The following is a 20,651-nucleotide window of genomic DNA, read 5'->3' on the forward strand; positions in this document are numbered from 1 at the left end:
CCAGATAATGGGGGCAAAACCATTCCAAAGAACAGTACCAAGGAAATCACACAGCACTACAGACTTGTTCCAGGCATGAAATTTTTAATGGATTATGTGAAATAACACAGAAGCAATTCCTGTCCAGAGAAAAGAGTTAAAATGCTTTTGTTTCAAGGACAATCACTGGATGTTTAAAATTTCTGGTGCTGAAAGCTACATTAGGTCCTCAACATTGGACAATCAATATCCCCACAACCTAACTGTGAAATTACTACCTCCCCAAGGAGAAAACTTTCAGGATTTGCAGCTCATCTCAAAACCTCAGTAAAACAAAACCAGCAGAATTTCCCTGAGCTGACATTGTGTTCTATTACCCTTCAAATACTCATGAAAACAGACTTCCTTTCACTAGCACAGCTGTTCATGAAAATCTGGGGTAAAAACCGTAAGAAATGGCAACATGCACCAACGTTCCTTTCCACTGCAGGCACAACCCAATGCTCCTTGGAGTGGCTAAAAGCTGAGCAGCTCTCATTGGCACAGCCTCTTCTCCACACCCAGCAAGTGACCAACACAGCAGCACCAGCCTCCCCAGAGATGGGTGAGGACACCAGAGAGCAGATGCCACCAAGGGTTTGCAGCTGTGCCAAGAGACGTCTACATTGGACATTAGGGAGAACTTTGGCCCAGAAAGGGGCATTAGATATGGAAATGCTCTGCCCTGGGGGCGCTGGTGGAGTCACCATCGCAGGAGGTCTTAAAGGGAAGCTTGGCAGCAGCACTCTGGGCTCCAGTGTGCTGGCCATGGTGGCCATGGGTCACAGGTGGCCATGGGCTGGACTTGACCTCGCAGGGCTCTTCCAAGCCAGTGCATTCCATGGTTTGTGACATCACAGCCTCTGGGGACAGCACGGTGGCTGCCAACTGTCCCCAGCCGTTCCGTGCTCAGAGCCCGGGCAGACCTTGGTGTGGAGCGACGTCCAGAGCTCACGTGGTGGTGGCAGCTCCTCGTGCAGAGCACCATGGCCGGCCAGGGCTTCTCCTGGACACTGCAGGTGTACCTGCTGATGCTTCTGGTCCATCCACTCGACCCTTCCAGCCGTCCTGAGCGGGACATGGGCACCTCGGGTCTGCTTCCCGAGGAGCTGGAGCTGCAGGACATGGACCCTGAGGCTGCCCCGTGGGTGGACTTGGCGCTGGTGTCCTGGACGTGCTTCCTGGTGGAGCTGCTGATCATGGGCATTGTCCTGGGATGCTACCTTGGCAGAAGGCTCTGGAGACGCTGGAGAGAGGTGAGGGAGGGGGGCAGGACGGGGCAGACCCCGAGGCTGCTGGGCCTCCTGGGCAGCCCCTTGGCCAAGGCCCCGCGGCGGAGGGGAGCGGAGCCTCCGGGCAGGAACGGGGCCTAAGGCTGAGCCCAGAGACGGCACCGGGCAGAGGCGGCCGGAGCTCTGCTCGCTGCAGCCTCTGCCCCGGGCAGCCCAGCCGGGCCCGAGCCTCTCTGGCAGAGGCCTCGGCCCCACTCCGCCCCTCCCATCGGGATCCCCGTGCTTTGTCTTGCAGGAGAAGCTCCGGAGCCGCTCGGCCCGGGCAGGGCCCCGCTGCTGCTGCTGCCGGGGCCGCGGCTGCCCCAGGAAGCTGCTCCAGCTGCTGAGGCAAAACCGTGCCCTGCTGCGGCTCTGCCTGCGGCACCGCCCTCGGCAGGGACCCAGAGCCAGGAGAGCCGCACTGGGGCCGGGTGAGAGAGGAGGATCCCGGCTCCCTCAGCACCAGGGCCCGGTGAGAGAGGAGGAGATCCAGGCCTCCCTCAGCACCAGGGCCCGGTGAGAGAGGAGCAGACTCCGGCCTCCCTCAGCACCAGGGCCGGGTGAGAGAGGAGGATCCCGGCCTCGCTCAGCGCTGATCTCCAGCCCCAGCGCGGTGCGGAGCCTTGCGGGGATGTGTGACCAGTGCCCAGCCCGGGCACTGCGACATCCCCATCTCAGTAGTTAGAGACACCCCGTCCTCAGTCATAGCATTCCCCAACACCTTTTCCACAAGAAGTTGAAGTTTCCCTTGGCGTTCCCTTTCTCAAAGTTGAAGTATTTTAGGCATAAGTTTCTTACCCCGTAGTCTTCTAGTCACCCTGTATTGTAGATTTTGTGAGTAGTCAAGTTAAGTTCAAGTAGTCAAGAATAAAGTTCACGTTTTCTACGCAGTGCTGTGTCCTTTCCTTGACATTCCATCTGAGAGGGGACCCGGCGAGTGCTGGGTTTGCACGGGAGCTCCAGCCTGCCTGGAATGGAGAGCCTGAGTGCCCCAGCAGGGGCTGCACGAGTATGGAGGGCAGCTGCAGAGAAGATGGTGGGCAATGTTCTCCTGCCTCCTCCTTCCAAGGAAGCTTGGAGTCTATCCCTGTCTGCACTGTGCCAGGGGGAGGGCCCTAAAGGCCCTGGGAGGTCTGGGTGGCCCCAGAAGGTGCTTGCAGGACCCTGGGAAGGAGCAGGATCATCCCTGGAATGCTGTGAGAGGTACCCAGAGCAGCCCACCCTGGGGCCCAGGCAAGGGCTGAGTTCAGGCAGGCAAAGACATCCAGGGGCTGCTGGGCTATGGCAGCCATCAGTCCAGTGAGGCCCAGTCCTGTTTCCTGTCTTTCTGGGGGTTTTGTATTTATCTGTATTTAGTTCTTTCTATTTATCCTGTTGACCCTGAAAATGGGATTAGATTTCATTTTCCTACAAAACAAAACCTTAGTTATTTTATTTCTAGGAATCAACCATGTGTACTCTCAGCTTAAATGTGACTTACTCTGCATCTTGCCCCTTTACAGCACCATCAAACACCTCTGTTAAATACAGATACCTCACTGCAAAGAGGACAATCTGGCTATTTTCTCAAGAACATTAAATTTGATGATGTACCCATTTTCACAAATCTAATAGGAAAAAACCCTACAGATCAGCTTGACAATTTCAAAAGCTGGTTCCTCAACTCTTCCTCATCAGTTTCCTTATTGGTGACATTCAGCAGTGATACCAAACGAGCACAGAAAACAAAAGGAAGAAGAAATGCAGATAGTCAGCAGCCACCACCTACCAAAATACCCTTTAAATATAGTTCAAAGGTCTCTAATAGCAAGTTCAAGGTGTAAATAGGGACACTCACACAGAAGTACTGCAGCTGGTAGTTTTGGCATTTCCTCTGAGTTTCCTCTTCATTTTTTCATCTCTCACCTAAATAAGAGAAAAAAATCCAAACAAATGTGACCTTTCAGGCAGAGAAAAGATGTGGTTGGTCCTTAAGAAAGCATTTTATTCTGCCTGTATAATAACCTGTTGGGAACAATAGGAGCTTTTAGCAAAATGTCCCTGTGCTGCTGCAGTTGTTCTGCCACTGTGAGAAATCACAGGCACGGCTGCAAGGCTCCTGCAGCTCACCCTGGTGAGGGTCAGTGACCACTTATCCCTGCAGGGATCACTGGGAATAATGATGGTGGGAAAGAAAGACTTAAAAAAAAAAATATTTTTTAAAAAAAAAAAAAAAAAAAAAAAAAAAAAAAAAAAAAAAAAAAAAAACATTCATCAATCTGAATTTGAATATACATAGAGTAAGTAATTAAAGGTAGCTGAAACTTAAAAATAAATATCTATTTCCTTGTGCAACTGAAACACATTGAAAAACAGAGTTTTGCTTTAGAGCTGCTTGGCATTGACTTCATTCAGTCTTAGACTCATCAGGTTATAAAAAACATGGGGAAATATATTCTTTGTTTCATTAAGAATGCATTATTAATTAGAAAGGCATAGCTTAATCATAGTCACTGCTCATACCAACATTACTTGGCTAAGTTCAAAGTACTGACACAAGAACATCATGACAAAAACAATGTTCAACAGAGCCTCAAAAATACAGACATAGTTCAGAGTTTTTCAGATGTCCTAGAGCTGCTAAGGTTTCTCCAGAAAGAGGAGCAAACTGAAAATTGCACGGGAAATTTTAAACCCATTTCTCTTTTTTTTCTTAACTTGCTTGTGGGCAAGAGAAAACTCCTAATACAGGGAATGAAATGTAGTTTTCATACCTCATGAGTTGTTCCCTCAGTTTCAACCAGATCCAGTGCTCAGTGGAATCTTGGAAAGGGTCAGGTCGTCAGTATGAAATTTAAACTGTATTCAGCAAAGTAGGTGGTTTTTCTTCATTCCCCTCCCTCCAGAACACCAAGTGAGAAAGGCTCAATTTGAAAGATGATTATTACAAAATTATACTTGAACAAAATAAGTTTGCTACAAGTTCCAGCAGAAAGGAGAGCAGAATCAGAGGTTATCAAACTCAATATAAAACCCAGCTCATGCTTTCCCCAAAAGTCTCATTTAATTCATCCAGGATTAAAAAAAAAAACAACCCGCATAATAAAAATTACATATATTCTGTTAAATACTGTCATTTCTATCTGAAATATTCATCATTTTTATGCTTCTCAGAAGTGAATTCAAAAGTCTTCTGCACCCATCTTCCCCAAATCTGATTCTAAGTGCTTGCCAGTTTAATCCCTTAGGAAGCAAAAGTAGGCCCATGTGTCTCAGGATCAATAGAAACTAAACAACAAAACTTGACAAAGTATATTAAATTGTCAGTAAAATCAATAAATATTTTCCACTGTAGAGATAGCTATCACCAGCCTGTGAATTTTGCTAGGGCAGGTTTAGTGAAGAAGAAGCAAGGTCTTCATTGCCAAATCAGTCAGGAGTTGTTCTACTCTACTGCCAGTATGATGTGAGTGTAAACACCACATTCTTCACAGCATCATCCACAAAGAATTCCCCTTTAAAAAGAAGGCTGGTTTGAGTTTGACCAAACAGATGAAAAGTCACTGGTGTGGCACAGTGATGGCAGCATGGCCAGGCTCTGCAGTGGAAAGCTGAGACCCAGCAGCAGATTCCTGACGAGATCTCCAAGGCTGAGTGTGCAGGGTTGCTGTGGTGCCCTGGCCCCCCTGGCTGCACACTTCCAGCCTCCATCCCTTCCTCTCAGGACAGGGGAGAAAATAAGGAAAGCGGGAGCTGGAAAGTTCAGACTAAAGTCAGGGAGGTCACTGATGAAACAGACTTGAAAAATCTTACTTATCAGCAATTAAAAAGACTATTTAATTACATTATTATGCACTATTATTAGGCAGTCAGACAGCCAGCCTGACCCCAAGCATGCTGCAGCATCAGGGCCAGGCAGTGCCCATCTCCCAGGAGCTGATTTACCCATCCTTCTCAAGGGACTTTACCGGCACACAGTTCCACTGTAGAGCTGCCAGGCTACCAAAAAAATATCTCTGGGTAAGAGTCAAACCCTAATACATAACTCATATTAAATGAAGAGCGAAACCTGCAGCATTTGATTGACCCTCAGCGGCCTGAGAAGATTACAAATTTCCCAAGATTAAGGAGTTCCCAAAACACAAAGCAAAGGACTGATTTTTATGGATCAAGTGTTAAATAGGCCTGTAAAATTGGAGTTCTTAGACTGCACATGAAAGAAGGAAAAAAAAACCCCACCACAACCCTCAAATGCAATTTTAGGTCCTTCTTTGAAAATCCGGTTTAAAAAGAGAGGAATAGATACAATCTTCCCCTCACATGGAGATTTTAATGAATTAAAACCATTTCAAGTCTGTGAAGAAAGCCCTACCACAGTCCCTGTCAAATGACATTTTCTTTCATTTTTTCTTCTCCTTACTACTTCAGAACAGTCTAAATAACAGCAAATAAGAAAATTAAAGTTGCAATTCCAGCACCAGGCTCTGGAGTCCCACATTGCCTTCAAACAACGGCATGAAACCAAAACTTTATGCTTAATACTCTGCAATCCATATAAGCCATTTATTTGCATATCCTTGGGCTGCTGAAGCTCTAATTTGCATTTCCATTGACAGAGGGGCCTGATTTCCTGCCTTCCCCTGACACAGATCAGCAGTGTGGACCCTCACTGTCTGGGTGGCTCCTGCTTAGCTGATTAAAGCTCTTGGCTTTTCTGTCTGTAACACTGCCCTTCCTGAACCCAGCCTGAGGGACTGAGCAGCCTCACACCCTCTGCAGTTTGCATCCCTGATATCTGCCTCTCCATCAGGATGCTTTGCAAACAATTCAGATCAAATGTTGTCTGTGTCTGCCTCAAAGAGCAGCTCTCTGGGTTTTTACTCCTGTTTTTAGAACATTCTCTTTCTAATGCCATGACAGCTGTGTACAAATACAGAGAAACACCTTAAAGCATTAATAAACAAAAGCTGTCACATTTCCTGTGGCCATTTGAGGGTGAAATTGCATGTGTGAATATATTGCAGTTATGTAATACACTGATATGTACACGTTCCAAAGTAAATACATTAAAAGCAGATTATGCGGCATGTATTTGTTACCCATTTTAAATTATTACTGGGAGCCAAAGAAAGATTTATTTGATAGCCTCACTGGGTTTGTCTTCGTAATTTACAATGGAGCAACTCCTTTGCTTTCAATTTAAGTAAATTTTTGTCCCCAACAGATTCATCTACCTGGTCACCAGGCTGATACAGAACAGAGGAGCACAGACGGTGCAGGAACTGATTTTTAATTACATGAATGGACTTCTCATGTAGCTGTAACTGATATTCCCAAGTCCTTTCAGACTGTGGGCTAACAGCATCCATCGCATGTCCTGCCATTCATCACTTCCTTATGGCATCTGCAGCCACTGCTTCCACACAAGTCAGAACAAAGCACTTCATTTTGGTGTCATGTGCCTGCTGGAAGGGCAACAATGCAACCACCAGTTTGTATTTCCTATTTCCTAGGTCAGGATTCCCCACAAGTTTAAAAATTGTGATAAGAGGCAAAGACTCTCCAATCCTGCTGTAAACAAGAGTGGTTAAGAACCTAATGCCTCCAACTTCAACTTGCTTCAAACTTTAGAGTATAGACTTTTTAGATTTTAAAGGATTCTCTATATTAAAATTATAACTGCAGGCCTGCATATTGATCTCAAGTTTGATGATATGAGCAAGTTGACAGTCTTCTTATCCATCCCTGTGCTCATCATGATGCAGTTTCTCGACTATCTCCAAGAAGGATTTTTCTTCAACCTGAGTAAACTATTTTAGAAAGTTCCTGACAGGGAGAATGGCTGCCTTCCATACAAACCAAAAGGGTTCAGTTTTAAAGTGATTAGAACTGCATCAGTCTTCAGACCCAAATATGTGTGGCCTCTGTGTAATACAGAAGCCCTTAGGAAAGGCTCACTCTGAAGGTGCATAAAAAACCTTCGTTCCATAGCACAGCAAAATCCCACCTGAGTAAAATCTCACTCACTGTACAATGAAAGGAAAATATTTAAGTGGTTGTGCCAGGGACAAGGTGAGGATCCACGGTACCAGGAAGGATTCTGCACGTCAGGATGCTGAGTATCCAGCCCAGAGACAGAAATTCATCATGGAACAAGCTGCTACAAACTGAAAATGTGCTTGGCTGAGGTGAGGTTCAGTCCTTCCTCCTCCCCAGTCTGTACAAAGAGAGCAAGTATCTCATACAGAACAGGGGCATAGGAGCTTTTTTACCCTGTCACAATTAATCAGAAAAAATGGAATAGAAACACTTGCTCTGCCATTTTAAACCACATTCTGAGATTATCTGTTCTCAGAGGTGCTTGCTTTCTAAATTTTACTTTTATTTCTTGGGTCTGAACAACATTACTACAAGTCAACTTCCCCCTGAACACTCTGTCCGAGAGGAAGAAGCAGCAGCGGTTGCTATCTGCCACCAAATTTTACATCCTGATGCATCATCTTATTTATACAGGCTAAAGGATCCTTGGGGAAGGCTGAGAGAGATCTCCATTTGTGCATCCCAGCAGGATTCTGCACTGGTCAGTACCTCTGCCTGGTGTTCTTGGGTTAGTGGATCAAAGTGACTTCATACCGCTGAGGGTGTGCCCTTATTTGTACTCAGTGAATGTAAGGACATGACGAGCAGGTTAGAAATACACATTTCCAAACAGATCGCCCCACAGCCTTGTGTTCGTAGCTTTATTTCAGGAGCTTTATCACATTATATGGCTGGAGATATCCTATGGCATCTGTGTTGTGAACGCACTCCCTCATGCCTTGAATAGAGTTCCTAGCAATAAAATATTTTGCATGCCACGTGCAATGGTGACCAAAAGGAAACTTGTCAATGTCATCAAAGCTAAGGGACCCTATCAGCATTTTCAGGAAGCCTTATTAAGATGAACATTGCTGTCAAATAACTTCACAAAGCTCATTGTGAAGTTATTTGACATTTCAGTGTCACATCTAACACTCCTGAACAAGAACATGATGAACTGTACACAGATTTCAGTGAGTGGAAAGATGGGTTTCTGTGCATGAGTTTTCTACTGGAGTTGCATTATAAGAAACTCTGCTGTTAACCTGTCTTTGGATTTACGTGTCTTGTCTCTGCTTTTGATCAAATCTATGATCATTTTTATAAGATAAAATAGAGGGGCTGGAAGACTAGCTCATCTGAATGCAAATGAGCACTTTCTCCCCCCTACATCTGTCTCAAGGCTTATCTTTTTATTACTCTCACAGAAAGCAGGGAAGTCTGGTTAGAGCCAGGGGCTAAATCAGAAATGACTTGACAATCCACTGGTACCATGGCATTTTTGGAATATATTCCCTGAGCTTCAGTGACTAAGGGTGACTCATAAAATTGTACAAGTCCATCAGCTTAGCATCTGTTTTTTACACGAAGACTTATGAAAATTGAAGTGTACTTTATCACCTGGGACAAACTTTTATCTTGAACATCTACAACACACTACAGTCATAGGCCAGAAATACAACTGCAAGGGAATATAAAGGAAAAAGACTTGTTGCTTAGTAGATCTGGGACTTTTGGCTTGCTTTAACAATTTGAGCTCTGCCATGGTGCCAGTGATGCAGTATGAATAGCTGGGTTTCCCACGAGCCCTATGATGTTTATTTAGGTTCCCAGAGGAGATGTAAGTGAAGAGCTAAATCAATCTGTCACACACCATAGAGCTGGGGATGCCCACACCACACACACTGAAGCCTTCCCAAGCAGCAGCCCCTGCCCCACCTCCAGATCCTAAAGGAACACCCACACAGGACACCAGAAAGAGCTGATGGTGGCAAGTCCTCTCTCTCTGAAGCCCACACCAGGCTGTTCATAATTGCACCTAAAATGCATTCTGTACCTCCTGTTAACTGACAGCTGCTCACCTCTGGAGTTTGCTGTTACCTAACAGTGCCCAGCAACAATTGTACTGCCAAATGTACTGATCCTGCAGTGAGCTTCTAAACAATGATGGGCTGCTTCTTTTCAAAGCCTGTCCCATTTTTAATGAAAAATAGAAAAATAACCACTCTTCACATGTATCATTACTGCTAAACCTTGTCTATGTTTTCAGTTTCTCTTATTTAACTTCTAGTATAATGAAACTTATTGGAATGGGATTTCAAGGCAGGTGGTAGACAAGGTATGGGAAGGTGTGTGTTGTTTGAGAATACTCAGTGTCAGCAGACAACTTGCTGAAGCTGAATTATATTTTTCCAAGCAAAATAACTGCTTAGTGTCTTTATCTTCCCTGGTGTTTCCAGGGAGAACAGCATTAACTTTGTAAGTGCACAGTTACTGGCTATTTGAATATATACATTTTGCAAACTATGTAATATTCAGGACACTCTGCTGAAGCAGTATTTTATTTTGTAAGATATTTTAACAAAACACTTGATTTAGGAAGGAAAAGCGTTTGAAATTACAATTTTGCCCTCCTTTATCCTTATTAAACAGGATTGCTTTTTCCAGTGTATGGGAAATGGTTAAACTGAATGTGACACAGATTTGTTGTTACTGCAGAATATATCTTCTGCCATAATCAAAACATGTTGTTTAGGAAAACAACAATCATTTTTCCTTCTTGACCCTTGAGTGCTTAGGTTACCCTTCATCTCTTCTGTTACTCCTCAGTCTCAGAACAGAGCAAGCCTGGTCCTGTTATATCTAACCCAGCTCCAAGTGCCATTTTTTTCCAATTCATTTTCACAACTTACACCTCTTGCAGTGGTGAACTTCTATTAATTTGTAGGTTTTGTTTGTTTGTTTCCCTTCAGGCATAGGTAACAAATGTTATTTCATGTGAAATACAAATCAGACACATACAGTGCATCAGCTGTGGGGGGGTTTGGGTTTCTTTTCTGGATACTTGTCGTGGTTAACAGCAATTTCCTTACTTCTCCCACACAGAAACCAGCACAAGCTTCCCAAAATGCAGTTTTTGACAGGGCGTGGATGTTGGACCGTAATTACATGTAGACCAGTGGAAGTTCTTCACTAAAGGGGAAAATGAAAGGGGACTAAGTAGCCAATAGGTTAGCAAAAGGTGAGCACTAATGGATCAATGGATCAATTTAAGTGCCAGGTGTCCAGAGCAGCTCTCAAGGATGATCATGGATTTTAGCACTACTACAGACACAGATTTTAATTGTGCACTATAGCAGTGCTGTTTGAGCCATTATGTGACTGAATTATTACGATTTCTGTACCAACTTGGATGTAAAACTTCACTCTGGGCTGAATTGTGTCCCTTGAGGGAATTAAGGAGGAAATTATTTTACACAGTCAACGAAATTAAAAGTATTTTGCATTCCTGGCATCCCCATTTGCCAACCTTACACAAACCCTGTGCCAAGCTGGTTGTACAAAACCCATGCACTGGTACAGCCTGGGCTATCTTCCAGACAAGGAGAGAAGCAGAAGCAATCTTCACTGTGGGTCCTAAGAGGTTGAGATCCATGTGTTCAGCAAGAGAGAGCAGAGAACAAATGAATCAATGAAATGAAAAAGGAAAAGAGAGGTAGGCTGGCATAAACACTTTTGCATACCCTGAGTTATGCCTGGTTATGCTTCTACAAATCCATATGCAGACCCAGGAATCCTATGAACTAATCCTAACTTCTCCCTGCCCCTCCCAAGTAAATTAGTAGATCTAAACCTCAGAACAAATAAGACAGAAACCTCCCAAGGTTTAATGGCTTCATCTGTCATAGAGTGACTGTACCCCTGGTACACAAAGATCCCAAATCAATATTTACTTCTTGTATTTCTGTTTAAAATTAGAATGCAAGCACCACATCCTTAATGCAGTGTTGCTGACATCTAAGAGCTAAGACTCTCTTCCCAATTAAAATGCAGCAAGCAGATTGGTTTTAACACTCAGTGGCATTCTTTTTATGGACTCTTATTCCTTCACAGACCATATAGCTATAAATAATCCATGCACAGAGCAATTAGGCCTCTTGCTTGTTTTATGGGTTACGGACTCTATGCCTGAGCAAGTGTCATCAAATATTCTAAAGCACTACAATGCAACAAAACACATTTACATCCCTACATTAAGAGTAATTGAATAATTTTGATATTTAATCGCTCTTCTTCTGTCATATGGTTACAGCCTTTTGAGTGAACCACACAATTATGGAGTCCAGACTAAAGGATGACTCCTACACAAAGTAATTTTAGAAAAGGGCATCTTGAGCACCTGCAAATGGTAAATGTGGTGATGAAATAGGACACTGACCAATCTGAGGATCTGCAATTGCCACACAAACAAATCCAGAACTGAAACAACACAAAGTGACTTCCACACTTGATATGGTACAGAAGCAAGAGTTTTGACTTATTCTGAAAGAGTAATCTTGTGTGCTGATAGGATCCTGTGAATGACAAGGGGAGTGAAAGCAGAGAGAAAACTCTGCTTCAGTGGCCTCATACCAAGACTCACATGATTCTTTTGTTCTGTGCAGAACTTAGAATTAAACTGAGGCAGAGGGGAAGCTACAGAAGAGAAATGCACACTTGGCTTGGCCTTTATTATTTAAAGCTACAATTTCTACTGTGCTTCCTCTGCTCTTGCAGAAATGCTGTTTATAACCTTTATACTTTAAACATGCAGTAAGGTTACACAGAATTGTACCAGAGCTGCCTTAGGAGACTTTGCAGCAGCAACTGAAATCTTTGCCCTCCTCTATGCAGAAAAGATTCAACTTAGCCCTGGGGAATTACATTCAAGGACAGAAATAGAGAGAGAAGATCTTTCTAAATTTTCCAAAATAAATTTAAACTGTGAAAAACTGGAAAGAATATTAATCTGTTTGATTTGTACACACTCTCTTTTAAGACGAACTAATTATGAGCAGAAGCATTTAGCATAAAAACACAAGATTTGAAATGTGAGTGTTAAGTGTAGCACAGGGAAATGAAACTGATAGAAGGAGATGGATAGAGGCTAATTAGACAATGTCTGGAAGAGCATCACCATTTGACAAAAAGTACATAAGATAAAGCACTGTGGGCTTCAGCAGATTATTAATAGTTTGCAAGATTTAGTATCCAATCACCTTTGAGATCAGCTTTTTTTTCCCAGCCAATTTAGTCTCAACTACAAAAATGCAAAACAGCAAATGCAGTGCTGATCATAATGAGGTCACAAGCTAATTGTGTTTTTATTTCAAATTTTAGAGTAACAGCCCTAGGAATATAATGCCTTAAAACAAACACCAGTTCAGCAAGCTAAAAGTACAAACAGGAAAACTGTGACCACATGCTTATTCTTCTTGGTTCTCCGTAGAAGGGGAGCATAAATCTTTGTTCTGTGGGTCTCCATCCCACTGAAGGTGTTCATGCTCTGGGGGAATTCCCTTTAGGAGGCATGAGCAGATTCCATTACTGCAATGATTTTTCCCCAAGGAAAAACAGAATAGATGTTTCACTCCAGCAGTTTCTCCTTTAGTCATATGGCTGAGGAGTATTTCTGCTCTCTGTGTGCAAGGCCCTGACACCAGACCCACAAGGAGAGACCCGAGACCTCACTACCAATTCCCAGAGGAAGTAACGTAACAGCAAAGCCTTTAGAAATCATGCAGCAGTTTTATGCAAAACCAGAAGATGTAAAATCATTAGTTGCTCCATCAAAAGGAAACAGTATTTGACTATTGGGGGGTAGATTAAAAAGATGAGTTCTGCATTCCCTGACCCCATATTTTGCCTCTTAACCAATATTAATAAGCAGGAGGATGTTATTGACATTACACATGAGAACAGGGAGTCAGGTAGGAATGGATGTAAATTACAGACCTATTGAATAAATCTGCAGTGCTCTGCTACTCCTGTGAGCCAGGGCTTCTCGGTTACCTGAGAGCTTTACATCCCAGAAAATGAATAGAAATGTTTTCTCACATTTTCAAACCCACTGGTTTACTGTTGATCACAACACAACATTTACTATTATTTGTTAACAATTGCACTCTGGGCTTACCACAGAATTACAATCATCTAGCAAGAATCCCATGTGTAGCTGGATACAATACACAGATGCATTCATGTTAATTATTCAGAAGTAAATAAAAAAGCAAAGGGACCAGGGTTTGATGAAAGCTTGTGTTTTACATACTAAAACTGTGGCAGAGTGCCACTGGGAATATCCAAAGTAGGCAATTGTAGTTCTGGAACTACAGCCCTAAACCTGTACAACTCTGAAGTGCGTGGCTCCGATTTTTCTATGCAAGTATTAACCATTGACAAAAACCCATTTGATAGAACACTCATAGCAAGAGATTCTATATAATAGTAATGCAATGTTCATTTGCAGGGATGTTTGAAACTCTTAGGCACTTAATGAAAGAATGACTAAAACACACAAAGTCATTCAAGCCATTTTGAAAAGTGACTCAAAAGTTGCAGTTCTTACATAAAATGACTACTTTCAGAATATGACTAACATAAATATCATTTGTCCTCCTTGTTCCAACAATCTGCAGTAGCACACCAGGCAATCAGACTCACACATGGCTTGTCACGACCCTGAAAACAGAAACCAAATACTGGCACTGGAACTACTGGTATTTTGTTGGTCATGGATAGTGTTTACAATAATTTAAAGCACAAATGGCTGCTAGGAAGAAGAATGGAAGGCAAGGATGGTGAAACACAGGGGTGTTTCCTGTGGGAAGTCCAAGAGCTGTTACTCCAGCAGCAACCTCAAGTTAATCAAGTTCTACAAGCACTGGTTTGTCTGCAAGATGGAATGAGTTCATGTCCAACAAGGCAAAACTTCCCAAGGAGTTCTCAATAAAACAATGAGGATTTTGTGCACAAATAAGTGACAGAATATACTACTTTTAAAGCTAAATATTGAAATTAGACCTATTTTCAAAGTGCTTTTTCAACATTGAAGATTTGCTTGGAAAACCGAAAAAACCCTACTGATTTGCATGTGGTATTTGCAATAAATGGATAAAGCAGCAGCAGTGTCAAGTACGGATTTGCAACTGGTGCTATTAAAAAAAGTCAATTATGCAATTTTGTTTCAACCCTTCCCTAGGGTTATTTTTGCAGGGTTAGTTAGATCTCTAATGCCTGCAATATTAGTGGGAGGGAGAGGGGGAAGTTGCAATGTTCGTGAATGATTAGAATTCTTTTTTAAAATGTCGCCATCTGCGTTAATAAAATGTCCATGCTTTTATTGTGCTTAGAAACCCTGAAAATGGCAATCGTGTGGGCATATTTCTTGGCTCTGCAAGGTATAAAATAGTTTGCAAAATGCTGAACCTCAGTCAGTGCCATCCATCAGAGGATTCAAACATGCGTTCTCTCTTCAAACTAACTGGTGTTGGGCATCTTGCTTCAAAATTCCACAGCAACAGTTTCTATACGAGGTCTGCATGCGACCAAGTCTGCAGAATCATATCCCTTGCTTTGCATAATTCAATAAAAGTCCTACAGAGAATCTGCTATGAATGATCTTATATTAACAATCACATTCAGTTTTACCTTTGAGACCTGTCACACTGGAATTTAAAATTAATCTGTAAGCATTTGTTGGGTACAAAAAAGTTCTGCATTACCTTATGGATGTTTCCCACTGAAATGTGTCTTTGCTCCTTAACTGCTTAAATTGACTTCACTCGGGCTCTGCTTTTATTCTTGGATTTACTATGTTTTAATGGTTACAGGGCTATTAAATTGTGAAATAGCTGTGATCTCAATTTTTCCTTTTTTCTGATCTCATCCATGGAGATCACAAAAGCCAGGTCAGCCCAACTAAAAGAACGTTGATGCTGCGAGATCCCGAATCCAGGCTCTCCTGCTCCACCTTCTGGTACAAAAGCACCTCATAAAACAGTACTCCCACAGCTCATTTTACCAGCCACAATGTCTTGAATACGTAACAGGATTGCAGCAAAAACGAGATTATTATTCATAATGTATGACAAGATCTGGGGGTTGGTAGTTACTTTATTGGAAGACAGTTTTCTCTCCCCAATTCTCACATATTTTCCCCATTTCTTCTAATCCCCAACATATAATGTAATTAGTCTCAAAGATGCTTTAGTCTACAGGGATTAGATACAAATAATTTTGGAATTATATTAAAGATTGAAACTGACTCAAAATAAATCCTAAAATCTTCTGAGATTCACTTACTACAGATGGACAAAGTCATAACAAATCATTGCCATCTGCACTAGAATAATAGAACCAACCCAAAACCTAATCCTTGACTTCTTAGAATTTAAAATTTGAAGGAATTTCTGTGGGTTGAGCCATATAACTCACATTACAATGAACACATTAAGAACAAAACCCTAGAAACCTTACTCTTACTTCCTCTGGTAAGGTATATATACAAGTGCTGAATGTTCTAAACTATTCCAGTGCTAAAACAATTCAGTGTTAAGTAAAAATAAAACTGAAACACAGGAAAAGGCAAATCACTTGGCTGAATCTCATTCAAACCCACCTTGTTAAAGCAGTGTGTTACTGATGCTCTCTTTAAGATTAGAAAGTGCTTTAAGCTGCTGCTGTTCACACTAATACAACTTCAAGAACTTGAGCTCAAAAAACCACAAAGGAGATCGCCCTCAGTGCACAAACAGCTCCACTGTGTGTGCCTTTCTGACATAAAATCAAAGAAAATATTAATCCCCAGGTTTTTAAGGACCTGTACAATTTGAGTCCTTAAAAATTGCAATCTTGGAGGTTAACTTTGGAGTTTAGACTTCTGCTAGCCATTTTAATTATTTGTGATATTTAAAAGTATTTGTAATATGCAGTAGTACTGCAATATTTCACTACTGCTGCAGCTTCATTTATTTCTGCTATTTCAAACCATTCATAAGAGGCACCAGCATCACAATACTCCAGTGTTACTGCTACTGCCAATTTAGCTTGAGCAAACTGGTGCTTCTCTCAAAGCACTGAACTGTGCTGAATTTCACCATTTGGCTGAGAGCATTCCAAGATGCACAGGAAGAGCCATCTGAAGCCAAGTTCACCCCACAGTTTCACCTCTTGTGTTCCTGCCCAAACCATTGTCACACGAGCTGCAGGAGCAGCTGCTGGACTGCAAGAGAAAATCCAAGTAGCTCTCTTACCTGCCTCACTAAAAGGATTTGCGCTTTGAGGTTTCTGAGTGAAGAACATCACTGAAGATCACAAAGAATATTTCTAGATTTGTCCAGGTAGATGTCTACATTTTCTTGATGGAGAGCATTTTTCTGTAACAGGAGTACAGAGTTCTGTAATTTTAAAACAGTATTTGAAGGGGGGAAAGGAGAGGAGAATTGGGAATATTTTCTATTTAAATAAAGCTCCTATTACTTTTGAATTGTAAAAAAATACCATAATTTTTTAGTTATGGTTTCTTACTGTGTTGCAATGGAAAAAGCTAACTCAGTAAACCATTTCCAATCAAAAAATGTAACAGGGAAAAATGATGGAGAGTAACAATAAAAGCACATTAAACAGTGGGTGAATGCTTCAATAGAACTTAAAGGAAAACAACTTCCAAGAATTGTCTTCTAGCATGAAGTCTACTGTCGCACTAAATGTGAAGCTTTAAGGTCCTAGGAAGTTTCGTGGCTCCCTGCCTTTCTCTAGCTTACTACACAGTGACTTATTTACATAAAACAGAATTTCTTCCACAGGAAAGGCTTGCATGGTACTTCAAAGCCTGAATAAATCAGGGACTTCAGCTTGAACCTATGAAAAATCATCCAAAAAATCCTTTCAACATCTGGATTCTATTACCTTATCATTCCACCTGACCAGCTGAATTTGTCAGGTATCCACAGCAGAAGTGCTAGACAATGTCTCTCTATGAAAATGTGATGTTTGTTCAAATAAAAAAAATTTAAAATCCCCAATTTGGCACAGATTAACTTTCCATGCAAATTGTGATACACTACAGCCAAATCCTTGCAACAGCAGGATGCTCACTTCAGTCTAGAAATTAGAAATCTTCATGTGGCACCCTGCAGGAACCAGCTGATTTCCTGTCAAGGGCTGCAAAGCCTTCAAAGAGCTGGTTCTGGTGGAAGAACCTTCCCAGTGTAGTCATGTGTGGGCTTATCCAGGTCAGGGATCTCAGTTCCCTCTCCTTTGAGGTTCAGTGTCCAGCCACTTGTACTGCTGGAAGAAGAACAGAAGAAACATCTGCCTACAGTGAGGACTGTTCTGGTGGGCAAAGTCCAAATTCTATTCTTCAGAGAAAAAATGTGAGGAGTTCATGCCTGCTCAAAATTTCATCCTTGACTACTGAAAGCATTGGAAGAGTTATGGGTATGTTTAAAAACAGAATTGTCCCAGATTAAAAATAAAAGTAATTTGATTCCAACACCATTTTTCATTGCCCAATTCTGAACTGGAGGCCAGGAGCAGCAGAGGCAGCAGCCAAGGTCTCACTGCTGCTGAGAGCTCACCTGCACAAGCTCCACTGCAGCACCTGGTGGGGAGCAGAGCTTGTTCTTCATTTCCATGTCAAACCACAACAGCCACACTCCTGCTGCTATTCAGAGAACAGGGATAAACTCTGGGATTTGTTAGGTTTTAAATAGTTTCCAATTTCAGGCCTAATAGAAGGCAAAGCGGAAAATATCACAGGTAATAGGACTTAAAAACAGAAATATGGAAGACCACAATGCTATACTCATGTTACCTATTGCATTTTTCAGCAGAGCAAAGTCTTTACAAACATAGAAACATTCTTTTTCCCCCAATGGAAAAAAAAAGTAATCTCTCTTATAACCTGTAAGAAAAGCTATAAAACCAAAGCAAACCTGATTCCTGTAAGCAGAAAATGTGCTTTAAAAATTCAGTTTGGGGAGCATAAATATTTAATTGCCTTGAGCACGTCTCAGAAGATCAGGTTTACTCAAAATAGTGTCAAAGAGCAAACAAAACTGCAAAACAATCTCTTTAAGTCAGAAACACCTTGTGAAAAAGTAGTATTTTCTTATCATCTTTCACTGTTTCACTTGATGACTGAATCTTGTAACTCGAGTTCCTATAACAGCATCAGTGGGGAGAGAGACAATGAACACTCCTTCTGTTATTTGACTGACTGCAAGGTTTTGACATGTACAATATTAATAAAAATAATTTATTCTCACAGGGTTTTCTTAGAATAACAAGCTGGCAGCTTGGTATATGTTTAAGAAACAAAAGAAACATTTCAAGTAGTAGAAGTAGATACATACCTTCTTAAAGAAAGGTATATATCTACTGCCAAGTACCAGATATGCACATATATATACACACATATATACATCCAATTTCCCAATGCCTTGCTCTAAGTATCAGACAACTGGCTACAAAATTTACATTTAATTATTAGGTTATTTATTGACTGTTAAGTGAATCCTGTTTGCTAATTAATGTCACTGGGGACTACTGGTTATTAACTATTCATTCCCCAATCTTTAATAAATCAACTTTAATAAGAACAATTTTCCAACTAAAATTAAAAACAATTTCTAGGACACTTATTTTAAGTAAATGCACCACTAAATACTAAGACCTTATGTACAGTTAAATGACTAGCATTTAACATATATCATCATAGTCAGAGTAATATACATGTACTGCCATTATAAGTGTTATGACTTCAGGAGTTGGTCTAATTGTAATACCCAAGCATTAATTGCTAAATAATAACATAATTTGTCTGATTAAAGCTTGGTTTAAGAAAACATGCAGTGGGCATACCTAAGAGCTGGAATTAACGGCAGGTGTTAGCTTGGAAAGATAGAAGTTTACTGCTGACAAGCAGGAAGACACACAATATATGCCTACAGTTAACACATGTTGATAGTGCAAACATCATTTTTCATAAATGTATTTCAGGTAAAAATTGACAAATGTGAAGAGCTCTGCTACACAGAACTTAATCAAGTGGCCCTTGTTCTGTCTGACAACACAGACGAGAAACTGTCCTGCCTCTTACTTTCTACTTAGAGTTTGAGAAAAATGTAGGACAAAATCAAGGCTTCCATTGCATTTCTGCATTTGTGGCTCTAAGCAAATGTTGCTATTATTTTTAAGAGCAATTATTTAAATCACCACCATCTTATTTGGGTAAGTTCCTGAAAAAAACAACTTAACTAGAAGATTTCAAATCCCTTTTTTTAAAATATGATATTCCAGATAGTTCAGCTCTATGCAGCCCCTCAGGGTTAATTTTCATGTCTATTTTCTGAGTTCAGGATAAATTTGTAAGCTGTTTTAGTTGGGTTGAATTAGACATAGGAGAACCATGCTCACCCCTCAAAATCTACACCCACATTCTCAGCAATGATAATTGGATTTTTCTGCACAGGTTATATTCATTCTAGCAGCAGCAAACCTGTTGGAATGGTGAATCACTAGGTGCTGCTCCCCAGGCACCACTAATCTTGGTCATCTCATCTGCTCCAATCAACCCTGTGTGCAGCTCCACAGACAGTTAACCCTTGTATTGCCATGGGCTGTGCAAACCAAATCCCAGCCCATTACCCTCATCTCCTGCAGTCTCTGCACATGGCTCCAGCAGCCTGAACTGTTCATAATGATTCTTCTTTTCCATGATCACTCCTGAGATTTGAATCATGTCTGGGTGAAATTCTGAGCAAAACAGACACCCCCAAATCCCTCCATCACCTCAACACATCCCAGTGCCATTTCCAGGTCAGCTCCAGAGGAGTGCCAGGGAAGCAGCGCCATTTCCTGATGTGCAAGGACAGGCTGGGATGTGAGGATGTTTTCCTAGAATTGACCACGAGGCAGACTGCTAAACTTTCTGACAATCAGTCTGACTTCCTCAGGACTGAGATGACTGAAAATTCACTGTCCTGTGTCTACTACTCACGGCTTTGTCCAAGACAGTATGAAATAGGAGAAGAGTGGATTTCTTCCAGGTCCAAGTTTATACCATATCTGTGGGGTCTCTCAGACCCCTGGTTTGGAGAAGGACCTAAACTGTATTTGTTTACACAAATATCCAAACTGAAAAACAAGAGGTAATAAAATCCCCTCCAGGAGTCCATGTTTTGTCCTCTGATGAGTTTTCCTGACACCGGGCCAAGCTTGCAAAGTCATCAGAGAGGCAATTTCCCAGAAAAAAGAGATAATAGAGGGCAGAACAAGGCACCAAAGAGAGGAAGGCTCTGGAAAAAGGTAGAAAAGACATATTTTATGACATATAGTGAAATGAATATTGATCATCCTTGGTGGTCAAGAGACAATCCTGATGAGCTGAATTACACATGGCCATAGAGCATCCAAGCCAAGTGATGGGATGTGGGAATCTCCTTGACTATCTGTGTGATCCTCAGGTATTGATTTATCACA

This window comes from Camarhynchus parvulus, chromosome 4 (assembly GCF_901933205.1).
Source record: "Camarhynchus parvulus chromosome 4, STF_HiC, whole genome shotgun sequence".
In the NCBI taxonomy this organism is placed as follows: domain Eukaryota; kingdom Metazoa; phylum Chordata; class Aves; order Passeriformes; family Thraupidae; genus Camarhynchus; species Camarhynchus parvulus.